The 14457-nt window shown below is 39.9% G+C and overlaps 1 protein-coding gene and 1 pseudogene across 3 annotated transcripts in view; both read left to right on the top strand.

Annotated features, from left to right (window-relative positions):
- ME1 (malic enzyme 1) overlaps positions 1 to 14457 on the top strand; it is a 198006-nt gene that overhangs the window by 128946 nt on the left and 54603 nt on the right. The window lies entirely within an intron of this gene.
- Positions 1871 to 5237, top strand: LOC101327514 (splicing factor 3B subunit 4 pseudogene; annotated as a pseudogene).

The following is a 14457-nucleotide window of genomic DNA, read 5'->3' as shown; positions in this document are numbered from 1 at the left end:
TTCCTTCATTTGAAATTAACTCAGTGTTTTGGCATTGATGATACATATACCTTGTTTGGATTTTTAAAATTTCCCCTCCAAAAAAATGGCATCCCTATTCTTTTTACTAGTATAGAACAATAATTAACTCTTACATGTTTTGATCTTTATTATAAACTGTTGAACAACGTGGAAACTTTCTTATCCTATTTTAGGAGTTGCATGGGTAGGTCCTTCCGTATTCTTATCAACTCTTTTTGGGCCACGAAGAGGTATTTTTTAGTTAAATAAGAATGATAAATTTACATATTGAGATCATGCATCTTCTCAGAGATCATTAGTTTATAATAGTATGTTAAAGTTCTGAGAGCTCAAGTGCTGAGTGAAGAGACCTGATTTGTTTTACCTAGTGTTTATCAAAACCCAAGTGCAAGAGTTGCTGTTTTTGCAAACTTCCTATTAACATACTGTAGCACAAGGTTCTGAGAAGCCCAGTTTCTCAGATGTTCCTAATCATTAAAGTAGTGATCACTTTCGCAGAAGACAGTGTAATGGTTAAATGAGATTTGTCCTACATACAGATCAAGCTTTTATTTTATTCTGAGGGAATTCTAGGGAGAAAAGGGATTTTGATCACTCACCTGGAAATCTGGAGCCTAATCTGTTCTGTAGTTTAGCTAACAACTACAATAAGAAATGAAGAGTGGTGATTTAGAAGATAAGGTATAGTATGTAAGAGCAGATATAGCCTGGTTAAAAGTATATTTTAATAGTACGTATGTCTTAGAAAATGCAATAGGAATTTATTATGCAGATCGATCAAAGTATGGTAATGTCACTCATTTTACTGACAAGATAGTGTATATCTTTTTCTCTTTCTACCACTTGCTCTAGCATTGTTATTTTTTTTTCCATCTTTATTGGAGTATAATTGCTTTACAATGGTGTGTTAGTTTCTGCTTTATAACAAAGTGAATCAGTTATACATACACATATGTTCCCATATCTCTTTCCCTTGTGTCTCCCTCCCTCCCACCGTCTAGCATTGTTTTTCATTCCATTGGATGGATAAAGTATGGGATATATGATTTATTGGCACAAATGTATTACAGAGGTCAGTAGGCCCGGACTTCTGGGTATATATTTCATCCAGGGTTTTGGAACAATACAGGTTTATTTTTCTTGCTCTGGAGAAATATAGAATTTTGGAATGAGACAAAAAATATTTCAAAAGGTTAATGGAGACTTTTATTTTTACAAGCATTTACTTATTCAGAGGTTTATATTTGGCCAAACTCCTAGTCTTAAAACCGAAGATAGGGAATAGAATCTCATTACAATAAATGTTTGACTGGGTCATTCTTAAAGACTTAATGTTCCTCCGAATTCTCATTCTCCTCGTCTCTGAGGACAAGAGTGCAGGAAGAATGCGTTAGTTACTACACTTCTTTCCCGATCTTTCTTCGTAGATAGACATCATTTTGACCTTGAATTATTGTAAATTTTCGAAAGTTATTGATGAAAAAAGGGGGAACTGGTGTGTATTTCTGGGAAAATAATTTTAGGGGAAAAAAGCCAATCTAAAAAAGAACACCAGCTATGTTTTGACTTCTGCATTATCTTGGAAACAATTTATGATATTGTTTAACTGATTCTTAGTATCTCCCCTTAAGTAAACTAATACAACACTCTCAAGATTTGTGGACTATGAAATCCAAATATATGATACTCGTTTATTAGAGAGAAGACAGTTGATCAAAGCCTCCCAAGAATGTTTCTCAAGTTTTACGGTTTGTATTCTTTAATGTTACTTGTCTGTGTATTTTATTATAAGCAAAAAAAAAAAAAAAATCAAAACACAAATGGTAGAGGAACAAGTTTTAGAATATAGATTAATCATTGACAAAGAGAATCGGGCTGGAACTATTTATCATCACTGAGTATTTTATTTGAGATGACCCTACCTTTACCCACATGTTAGAATAACACCTATATAAATATACACACATATCTAAGGAAAGGACCAGTAAATTGTTCCCAGATCGTTGTTTACTGAATCATGGTTTCATATATCCCCAAGCCTAATCACAGCTCTTGTGATAAATGAGGAAATCACACTTGGTGAACAAAAACTAATATTTAGTGAATGCTTATTGTGTGTCAGAGATCGTTCCATCCAAGGGCTTATATTAATTTAATCACACCTAGGAGGTAAGTACTATTATTATTCCCATTTTAAAGATGAGGAAGCTGAGGTGTAGGGAAATAAATAACCTGTCCAGTGTCCAGAGGTGTTAAGACGTAGAGCTGGGATATAAATTCAAGCCATTTAATTCAGTAGAGGCTTGAGCGCTGATCTACTCCATCAGGATATCAGTTTGAGTTTTCCATAATGCAGTTCCTGAGATGGAGGTGAAATATGAGGAGTATATTGGGGGTAATGCCTGTGAGGGAGAAGGATTGGGCAGGAAAAGCCTTCAGACCAGTGCACATCTGGGAAGCAGAACTGGACAGAGAACGCCTCGGACTGTAATATATATCTGACAAAGTCTCAGCCAACGCAGTGGGAGCCGCAGAGCAGAGGTTGCTTGTTCAGCGAGTTCCGCGTTGAGTGGAAATGGCCAGCCCCTAGTCCTACTGCCGTGCTCTGTCATTGACTGGGGAATCCTCGGGAAGAGCACGGCCTGCACGGAATGCTGCGGCCCGTCTTAAAGCTGTGGCTGGAGACAGTTATCTGACTGCGCTCCTACGCAAGTTCTTTCTTGAAGGGCAGTCCAAGCAGCACGTTTCCACGGTTGCCCGACATCATCCTGTCACCTCACAGATACCAAATGCCATTTCACATCCATTAGATGGGCAGAAATGGTTAAATCTGACAGTGCCACACGCTTGGGAGGCTGTAGATGAATATGTCTACTGCTCGCAGGAGTGTAAATTCATGAAACACTTCGGCAATATAATATATATGATCATCTGATTGTAACCTACTGCACAGCACTTGCACCCCAGAGAAACTCCTTCATGAGGAGACACGTACAGAAATGTTCACAGCAGCAGCATTTGTAGTGGTGATAAATTGGAAGCAATCTAAATGTCCGTCAACAAGAGGATTGATCGATCGTTGTCTGGAGACGGCGGGAGTTCTTTTCGCCATGGCGGCCGGGCCGATCTCCGAGCGGAACCAGGATGCCACTGTGTATGTGGGGGGCCTCAATGAGAAGGTTAGCGAACCACTGCTGTGGAGCTATTTCTCCAGGCAGGGCCCGTAGTCAACACCCACATGCCAAAGGATAGAGTCACTGGTCAGCACCATGGCCATGGCTTTGTGGAATTCTTGAGTGAGGAAGATGCTGACTGTGCCGTTAAGATTGTGAACATGATCGAACTCTATGGGAAACCAATACGGGTGAACAAGGCATCAGCTCACAACAAAAACCTGGATGTGGGGGCCAACATTTTCATTGGGAACCTGGACCCAGAGATCGACGAGAAGTTGCTTCATGATACTTTTAGCGCCTTTGGGGTCATCTTACAAACCCCCAAGATTATGCGGGACCCTGACACAGGCAACTCCAAAGGTTATGCCTTTATTAATTTTGCTTCATTTGATGCTGCGGATGCAGCGATTGAGGCCATGAATGGGCAGTACCTCTGTAACCGCCCAATCACCGTGTCCTGTGCTTTCAAGAAGGACTCCAAAGGTGAACGCCATGGCTCAGCCGCTGAACGACTTCTGGCAGCACAGAACCCACTCTCCCAGGCTGACCGCCCTCATCAGCTGTTTGCAGATGCACCCCCTCCACCCTCTGCTCCGAATCCTGTGGTATCATCACTGGGGTCTGGGCTTCCTCCACCAGGCATGCCTCCTCCTGGCTCCTTCCCACCACCAGTACCGCCTCCTGGAGCCCTTCCACCTGGGATACCCCCAGCCATGCCCCCACCACCTATGCCTCCTGGAGCTGGAGGACATGGCCCCCCATCAGCAGGAATCCCAGGGGCTGGACATCCTGGACATGGACACTCACATCCTCACCCATTCCCACCGGGTGGGATGCCCCATCCAGGGATGTCTCAGATGCAGCTGGCCCACCATGGCCCTCGTGGCTTAGGACACCCCCATGCTGGGCCCCCTGGCTCTGGGGGGCAGCCACCACCTCGACTGCCACCTGGAATGCCTCATCCTGGACCTCCTCCGATGGGCATGCCCCCCCGAGGGCCTCCGTTCGGCTCTCCCATGGGTCACCCAGGTCCTATGTCTCCGCATGGTATGCGTGGACCTCCTCCACTGATGCCCCCTCATGGCCTCACTGGCCCTCCACGACCTCCACCCTATGGCTACCAGCGGGGGCCCCTCCCTCCACCCAGACCCACTCCCCAGCCTCCAGTTCCCCCTCGAGGCCCACTTTGAGGCCCTCTCCCTCGTGATTTCTCATTGCCTTTCCTCTTGTTAGAGCCTCCCAATATCTGTTCCCTTCCTTGGACCAATCAGAGTTGCTGTAGCTCCCAGGGGCTAAGGCGCTAATCCCTCCCAGGCCTCCTTTTGTAAGTGTAATTTTTTTCACAGGAGGTTTGATTTTTTTCTGTGTCAGTCCTAAGTGTTTTGCAAATGCACAGAGAAAATAAAACTAAACTCCTTGTTTAAAAAAAAAAAAAAACAAGAGGATTGATCATTTGTGCCGTATATATACACACATATGTATAGAGTTTGCAGTATTGTACAGTACATAAAAATGGAATGAACCAGTGTTTCGTATGTCCACAGGAATATATCTAAGAACCAGAGAATTAAGGGAAAAATTCCAAAAGGAGACATTGTAACTCAGCCTGAGCTCTTAATCATGGCACCCATACTGTCATTTCACAAGGATCAGATAGCATTCAACATCCATCAGATTCATATATAGTTGTCCACGTACATAAAGTTTAAAAGCAATGTCATGTTTGCTTTTGGATATTATACATTTGTAGTAAAGGTATAGCATGCCTGGGAATGATGAACATCAAATTTAGGCGAGTGGTTACCTGAGGGAAGTAGGATCAAGGAGGGGCACAGGGAGTTTCAAGTGATGTGTGACCTTTTTGTGGTCTGAAATAAAGATGGCATAATGTTAATATTTCACAGAATTATGTAGTGGAACACATGGATGTTAGTGAATGTTCTCTAATGCTTTTCTGTGTGGTTAAAATGTTTTGTTAATAGACAGGTGGGTATTTAGTAGTGAAACCATAGGTGTGCATCTAAAACTTACTTTCAGGGCTTCCCTGGTGGCGCGGTGGTTGAGAGTCCGCCTGCCGATGCAGGGGACACGGGTTCGTGCCCCGGTCTGGGAAGATCCCACATGCCGCGGAGCGGCTGGGCCCCTGAGCCATGGCCGCTGAGCCTGTGCGTCCAGAGCCTGTGCTCCGCAACGGGAGAGGCCACAACAGTGAGAGGCCCTCGTACCATTTAGAAAAAACAAACCAGCAACAACAAAAAAACACCTTACTTTCACATGCAGGCATCCTATCTACAGATCCAAATAAAATAATCCATTCAAGGAAGATCAATGACATTTCACTGAAATCCTTTGTTAAAAAGTTTTATGACATAAAAACGTAAATCTATTTTTTAAAAAATCTTTGCCTGGCAGGGTTTTTATAGAAATTAACAAAATGGTTCAAAATGTTTATGGAAATATAAAGGACCTAGAATAGCCAAAACAATTTTGAAAAAAAAGAATAAAGTTGGAGGACTTATACTCCTTGATTCTAAGACTTAAACTGCAGTAAGCCAAGATAGTGTGATATTGATATAAGACAGTAGAACAATAAAGCAGAATAGATCAGTGGAAAAGAATTTAAAAATCCAGAGATAGACCCATGTGCAGATGGTTAATTGATTCTAGATAAAGTAGCAAAGTAATTCAGTGGGGATAGGATAGTCCTTTCAAGAAAGAGTCTTGGAACAATTAGATATCCATAAGGAAAAAAACGAATCTCAACCCTTATCTCATACTTACCCCACAAAAATGAATTCCAAGTGGGTCATAGACCTAAATGTAAAGCTAAAGCTATAAAACTTTTAAAAGAAAATATAGGAGAAAATCTTGGTGCCTTTGGGTTTGGCAAATATTTCTTATAGAAAGCACAAGTCATGAAAAGGTTTTAAATTGAACTGAAAATTGAAACTGATGCTCTTCAAAAGATGCTGTTCAGGAAATGACAAAGCAAGCCACAGATTGGGGAAAAGAGTTATAATACATACATCTGATGAATGCCTTCTATCCAGAATATATTAAAAAAACCAAAAATCAAAACTCTTACAGCTCAAGATAAAGAACTCAATTTTTAAAGTTGACCTAAAGATTTGAAACAAGACTTCGCAATGATCATTAAGCACACGTAAGCTCCGTAGTCATCAGGGAAATGCAAATTAAAATCAAGTGAGGTGCCGTTACATACCCATTAGATGGCTAGAGTTTAAAAGTCTGGTGACAACAAGTGTTGGTGAGCATTTCCAACAACTGACACTCTTATACATTGTTGGTGGGAGTGTAAAACAGCAGAACCACTGTGGAAAACTGTTCAGCAGTTACATTTTTTTATATGCCTATCATACCACCAAGGAATTCCATTCCCTGGTATTTTCAAAGGAGAAATGAAAACTTTAAACTATTCATGGCAGCTTTATTTGTAAGATCCCCAAACTGCCATCAACCCAAATGTCCAGATGTCATCATATACCCAGATTGTGGTATAGCCGTGTAATGGAATAGTATGAAGGAATAAAAGGAGCTAACTATCGATTTATGCAATCGCGTGGATGAATCTCCCAAAATCAAGCTGAGCTATAGAAACCAAATACGAAAGATTTCTTGTATATTATTCCACGTATATGAAATCTGGAAAAGACAAAACTAATCTATAGCAATAGAAAGTAGATCAGTGGTTGTCTGGCGCCATTGTTGGGCTGAGGATTGATTAGAATGGGCTACAAGAGAGCTTTTTGGAATGTTTGAATATTCCATATCTTACTTGTAGAGATGGTTTGATGGGTGTACAGTTATCAAAACTAATCAAATTTTATAACTAAAATGGGTGCTTTTTATCCTATGTCATTAAAGTTGATCTTAAAGAAAGCAAGGCACAGAAAAAGTCTTAGTCTGACATAAAACTGTTACAGTGCCTCATTTGTTGAAGTGACTTTGTAGATGTTGTTATTTATTCTCCCGTATGTAGATTTTCCAGCCACTTTCAATATTTTTCTCCTTTCTGAAGAATGTTGTACCTTTCGGCAGTTTCACTGCATAGTAGAAAACCTAAAGGAGTGTGAAAAACAAGAAGAATGCAACATTTGAATTGGTCAGTTAAGGCTGTTTCAGTGAGGAGGGTGTTGAAACTGTTGGTTTATTATAAAAGGTTATCAAATATCATGTATCTGTGTTACTGTTCTCCAGATATTCCACAGTGGGTTATTAATGGTGAAGTGGAACACATATATACAGTATTTATGTGTATATTTTAAAAGAACGAAGTTATGAGAAACTGATTCAGTATTCTCTTGACTTTATCAGTCTACTGTTGCTCAGAAGTAAGAATGGAATCCTAATACTCTTACGCATGTGAACTGTAATTATCTTTTTTCAGCGTATTTATGTTTCTTGCACATCTATGAAAAACGGGTGTGTCGAAATACTCCTATCTGGACAATGCAAAATTTATATATCTTGCCATGTATGCCTACCTCATTAGTAGTCATAGTTTTATTCAGAAATCTCTTATCAGAGAGCCTACAACTGTTCTCCATCTGGACTGCACCGAGAGCAAAATTATCAGATATTTATTTCCTCACTTTCCACCGATCAGATTGGTGAAAGTCAGACTTTTGCGAAGCCTGAATACTTTGCATAGTAATAGGTGGTTTGTGTTGTTAATGACCTCTGTTGAGTATATTTTTTCAATTCTTTTTAGTGATTCAGAACTGCAAAAGGAGTTCTCAGAAAGGTAGTGGAAAAACTGAGAATTTGACCCAAAAGAGTCAGTTTATGAAGAGGCAGAACTCAAATGCAGGTAGTTAGATTCTAATGCCATGAGAGAATTAGCTTCACTTGAAGTGTTGTTTTTCAGTAAGTACTGTTTTAGGCACAGAAATACTTTGCCTTGGTTTGTATTTCTCAGTGATACCAGAATAAAATCATTAGTTTACAAATGATAAGTTATCATACTTCCTTATACTCTTGTCCAAAATCAGATTTTGGAAATATGTCAGTTTGGCAGAGAAGGAGTTGCATTCTTGAAAACTTAGACTGAAATATGTGTACTTGTTAATTCAAAAAAGAGTCAGAATCATTTAAAAGTGATTTAATGCAAAAGGAAGTCAAAACAATCCTTCGAACTATGTCAGGTTCTGTTCCTAAGAATTGTTCAGAATTAAGTAGGGACTCTGCAATAGAATTCTAATTTTAGTGTATTAGATTAAATTACTTCAACTAATTATTGAACCATTTTAAGGGGAAAAGAAGGCATTGACATACAGGTAAATGTACCCATACAGGTGCCAATAGAAACAATCTTAAAGCAGTTTGGGCTTCAAAGACCTTCAGGACCAATGGAACATATGATGAACTTAGTTCATGGGGTCCCCAGTATGTGGGAAGAAAAGAGCTTATTAATAAAGCAGGGAACATGATATTTTTGGCATTTTTATTAGTATTAGGCAATAATACTTCGGTAAGAAATACTATTAATATGGAAATGTAAATAGTCGTAACTTCAGGACACATTACTGGTAGGTGGGTTCTGATTATGGAAAATGGTTAGTATTCAAACTTTGACATTAGTCCAGACGATTGAGCCAGAGAGGCCCGATTTGTAATTTACATTGGATTTGTGCCTTCAGCTATTTCCAAACGTAGAGTTCTCAGATTTTTCTTGAATAATATACATAGATTTCTCTTATTCAGTGGCATAAGAATGGATATCTCGTTCAAAGTTTTTATTTTAAGTAGTGGTACATGCAAAGTCCTTTTTCATTTTTACAGCGATTTTGAGGTTTCACTATAAAGTAGCGTGATTGATTTTTTTTTTTCTTTAAAAGTTAGATGCGGATGAGTGTTCTCTCTTTCTTTTTAATACCCTGGAACTCTGTACAGTGATTACAGCCGATGTTCATAGTACTTTTGGAATGCCTCTTTGAATATTGTATTTAGAACCTATAGCGATTCTTTTAAATAGCACAATGATGGCATTTAAAGAAAAATCCTTTGAGACTGATAGTGATTCTTGAGAACAGTCAGAACGAGAATATTGATCCAAGTCAGTATTTGGATGTAGTTCTTGTTCTCCAAATATTTCTTCAGATTTTTGTTTTTTTACTGCTAGTTAAGAAAGAGGGAAGAAAATTACCTACAAGATAGAACTAAGTAATAAAACTGATTTTAAAGTCACTTTGAAAGTCGTTGAGCAGTTTGCAGCATCATTGGATAAATAAATAGTCTTAAAGTGGACACTCTAAAGGATAGTGTTCATATTCACTTGAATATATAAATTGTGACAAATATCTCTGGAAATATTCTGTATTTTATAGTCTGAAATAAGAAGATATTTTCCTACATCAAAAAAGTCTCCTGGTATCATAAGTGGCTGTCATAGTTGGGGTTCCTGGCTTTTCTCTTAGGTGACAATACTCACTAGTGTCTGCTCCTGTAATCCGGTCTCCAAGGACCTTTCTAGCTTGGAAGTTTTATGGCTCTGATAATCTGCAGCAAAATCACATACAATTCTCTCTGCTGCTCAAAACCTGATCCCTAGTGTTTTGTGGCAGTTGTTGGCTTTTAAAAATAAACAGTTTGATCTAGTCTAAATTGGGAAGGAGTCACAGACAGATTTAGTGATTCAAACTGCAGAGGTAAATGACATGATTGAGGTTGGGGATAAGGTATTTACTGGAACATGCATTTGAGGAGACTTTTAATTCTCTATAGTAAGTTTGCAGATGGAGTTTATAAAAGCATTTCCTGAATTTCTGCATCCTTTATGTGAAGGCTTTCTGGGCATGGGACATGGTGCAGAGTAGAAATGGAGGATCAAAACACAAATGGCATGTTGAAACAGAGATCCGTCCATTAGAGCCAAAGCTGCCCTTAAGATTTGAGCCTGTACCGGTGTTGCCTCAACTCATAGACACCAGGATGCAACCTTCCCCCTGCCATAAACCCACCTCCTGGCACTCCATCTTTGCAGTCCATCACGTGGCCTCTGGACATAATTCTTAGAAAGCCTTACTTCATATTTTTGTTATACTTGGTCTCCCGTTATAATGTAAAAATAACATCTCATTTGTCTAATTCCATATACCGTTTCACATACTTCATGCCTTTTCATACTTTATGTTTTTTTTTGTTTTTTTTTTTTGCGGTACACGGGCTTGTCACTGTTGTGGCCTCTCCCGTTGTGGGGCACAGGCTCCGGACGCGCAGGCTCAGCGGCCATGGCTCACGGGCCCAGCCGCTCCGCGGCGTGTGGGATCTTCTCGGACCGGGGCACGAACCCGCGTCCCCTGCATCGGCAGGCGGACTCTCAACCACTGCGCCACCAGGGAAGCCCCATACTTTATGTTTTGTATTTCCTCTCCCCTAAACCAAACTGCCAACATGCCCTTCCCTCTCAAAACTTCCCACTCTGCCTTTGGAAACCTGTTCCTTAATAAAGGCTCCCTAACTTCCTCACTGGATGGTCCCTTTACCTTCTTGCTTTCCTAAAACATGGCTCTCATTTAAGACCTCCACTGTTCCTGCAGTTCTTTCAAAGAGTGATGCTTGTTGGTCCACACAGTGTTTTAGGGTTGGGAGGTGAGATCAGTGCCTTCTCCCCTCTGTCCTTTCAGACTATTAGTCCTTCATCCTTTTTTTAAAAATATTTATTTATTTGTTTATTTATTTGTTTATTTATGGCTGTGTTGGGTCTTCGTTGCTGCGTGCAGGCTTTCTCTAGTTGCGGCGAGCGGGGCTACTCTTCGTTGCGGTGCGCGGGCTTCTCATTGCGGTGGCTTGTCTTTGTCGCGGAGCACGGGCTGTAGGCGCGTGGGCTTCAGTAGCTGTGGCTCAGGGGCTCAGTAGTTGTGGCTCGTGGGCTCTATAGTGCAGGCTCAGTAGTTGTGGCGCACGGGCCTAGTTGCTCCACGGCATGTGGGCCTGTGGCTTCCAGACCAGGGCTCATGCCTGTGTCCCCTGCATTGGCAGGTGGATTCTTAACCACTGCACCACGAGGGAAGCCCAGTCCTTCATCCTTATGTAAGCCCCTCACCCTGGCATCTTTGGTGCTTATGCCAATTAGGTTTATCTTCTCTCTATCTTCTCCCAGTTTCCTAACTGCCCTCCTCTAACTCTTACCTGTTTTCAAAGCCTTGCTCTCAACCTGCTTTCATTTCCGTGTGGATGATGTGTTTTGTTGGCCTTTCTTGTTCTTAGGATCTTCATTTCTAGTGGCCTTTGGCCCATACCACTTTAGACACGCACTCACGGCTACCTCATGGGCCTTATCTTCACAGGCAGCTGCTCAGACTCTGACATACTGAAGTCACACGCTTTAATGTCTCACGACAGCTTCCTCTGCTTGCGTGTGGCTGAGGTCACTCCAGAGCGGCACTCATGATCTTCCTGACCAAACCACCAGCGTCTTCTCCTGAGATGTCCTTTTTTTTTTTTTTTTTTTTTTTAAATATACTCCATCCTCTACCAAGTGGCCCAAGCTAGAAACTTGGAATTCATCCTTGATTTCTTCTCTCTCATCATCTACTCCTCTTCTCGAATCCGCCCACCTCTCCCTGTCCGCATTCTCATTCCAGGTGCAGGCCTGGGGTTTTGCGGCAGCCTCCTAAGGAGACTTCCTGCATTGGGTCCTCCCCATCTCTAATCCATTCTTTACCCTGACCACACAGAGTTAGTCTAAAATGCAAAGTGACCATGTCACACTCCTGTTTAATATCCTATTTTTGGGATCAGATACAGACCCCTCAACACAGGTTAGACGGCCTGCATAATCTTGCCCTACTTACCTCTCTAGCCTTAATTCTTGTCTCTTCCCCTTCAAACCCTGTGATTCAATCATATTTAATTTATTTCAGTTCTTGAAATATGCCAGAATAAATATGATTTATTGAACCCTGGGCCTTTGAGCATGTTCCCTGTTTCTCACAAATTCTTTCCCTTTCTCTTAACTTGACAAACTCCTACTCATCCTTCAGGCTTTAGGTTCCTCTAGAAAGCCTTTGTTAATTCTCTTAATTCTGGGTAGGTGCCCCTGCTCTGTTTTGGAATCCTGAACTTCCTGTTACAGCACTTACCACACTGCATTATAATCTCCTACTTACTGTGTCCGCCCCAAACCTACAAACTCTGTGAGGGCAGGAATGTGTCAACAGCACTGAGAACAATTCCTGACCTCTAGTAGGTGCTCAGTATATTATTTGATAAATGAATAAATAAGGGAAGAAAGGAAGAATACGGTTTCTTTTTGAGAATGGGGGAGATAAGTTTATAAGAGCTCTCGTTACACAAGACCTGCTTTAAAATAGGATGAAAAAATTTTTTACTGTGTAAACTGCTTTCAGTGGGGAAGTAAACACAAGCAAGGAGACTAACTAGGAGACTGCAATACTATTGCAGTGATGTGGTCCAAAGAGCCTGAACTTGAATTGAGGCACTTGGAACAGAAAGCTTAACAATTACTGTGAAAGGTGTAATCATTAAAAGGCATAACAGAACTTGACCACTAGGGTGTAAGGTAGGAGACAAAATAGAAATTGATTACAGTATTTTGGCATTGGTGGAAATAGGGAGAGTTTGGATAATAAGTTTTGTCAGGAAAAAAGTTCAGAATTTCTAGGAGTTTTATATTCACATATAAAATTAAAATCAATAGAGAAAAGATTTCACTGATTTTGGAGGCAAGAAGTAATTTTTAAATGTTTTCTTAGTAAATATACTAAATAGAAATTTTAGTTATAAATGCAGTTTCAGAATTTGTTGAATTTTAAGGAACTTAAATTTTAGCAAACCCTGCTGTCTTTTGACAAGTAGATGACAGCCTAAGAAAATGGTTTCATTTTGTTTACGTTTCATTGTTTGTCCTTGGTGTAAAAAAGTTGTGAATTTTTTGATACTATAAATACTTCTGATACTATAAATAACTGAGTAAGAATGGTTAACAATATATTAAAATATTATCTTATTAACATGTATTTCTCATTAAAAAAAATTCATAATATAATATGTCTCCACATCTTTCTTACTATCCTTTAGGCTACGTGGAGTTGGAGTTTCTTTGAAAGATTAGCAACAGAGATTATAGATTTAGAAGTTATTCATCTAAAGATGATTACTGAATCCCTAGGAATAGGTGAACTTGATAAGGGAAGATTATAGGAGGAAAAGAAGGAAAGAAAGGATGATTACTGCTGAATGTTTATAATTTCCAGTGTCACAGGGAATAATTAAGAGGTGTCAGCAAAATATAACAGAAAGAATGATAAGAGAAATGAAAGGTATATCTAAGTGTTAGAAAATAATACAGAAGTAAAGTTGTAGGAACTGGTTTACAGTGGGTTAACAAATGAGTGAACACATTTCTGTTCTTAATTCTTACCGACAAGGAAGAATTAAACTTGAGTGGTTCTTGGCCAAAGAGAACTTCAGTCAACTTCAAATTCCTTATCCTGGCATTCAAGACTATTCATAATCTGAAATTCAGCGACCAATGTTGATCTTCTAAAGTTCCTCAAACTGTTGTCCTCAGGGTCCTCCAGCACAAACTCTGAGACCTCTTTGGTTTTTTTCCCCACCTCACTCTTTTCCCCATTGGAATCCTACCAAGGGCCCTGTTTAAGCCTCAACCTAATTCATGTTGTCTTCCCTAAATCCTATAGTGATCTCTTTGTGTACCGCTGGTTTTGCTTTTAATTTGAACCTTCTTTAAATTTTCTGCTTGTATCTTTTGTCTTCCCAATGAGACTGTAAGCATTTTAAGGGCAAGATCCGTGTTTCCTATTTACTGCTCAGTTTGCTCAGTTACATTTTTAAAAGTGAGTAATACGTTATCGCTAAGGTACCCATCAGAGGTAAAATGCTCTGGATCTTGAGTGCTGCATAGTGCCATGTATGTAATAAATACTAAAAAAAAATTTCATTAAATCAAAATGTGTTTGGTCGACCTGATTACAGTGAATTCTTGATAGTTTATAACCAAAGAAAGACTAATGTTTTCACCAACATCTGTCCATATACTTTCTGTTATAAAAATACCTTGTATACGGAATACATACAAATGCTGTCTTGGTAGTTTTATGATAAAATTATAACTCCCTTATTTTATCATTACAGTCCTTTTCTTTCTAAACATACTGTTCACTTCACTGATGGCAACATTGGTGCTCTGTGGAAGCCAGTATATAAAGTTGTTAAAACCATGGACCCTGTGGTTCAGTCCAGGTCCTACAACTTA

The sequence above is a fragment of the Tursiops truncatus genome, chromosome 12 (assembly GCF_011762595.2).
Source record: "Tursiops truncatus isolate mTurTru1 chromosome 12, mTurTru1.mat.Y, whole genome shotgun sequence".
In the NCBI taxonomy this organism is placed as follows: domain Eukaryota; kingdom Metazoa; phylum Chordata; class Mammalia; order Artiodactyla; family Delphinidae; genus Tursiops; species Tursiops truncatus.
Note: the sequence above shows the minus strand (reverse complement) of the source record. Positions and strands in the feature narration are given on the sequence as shown.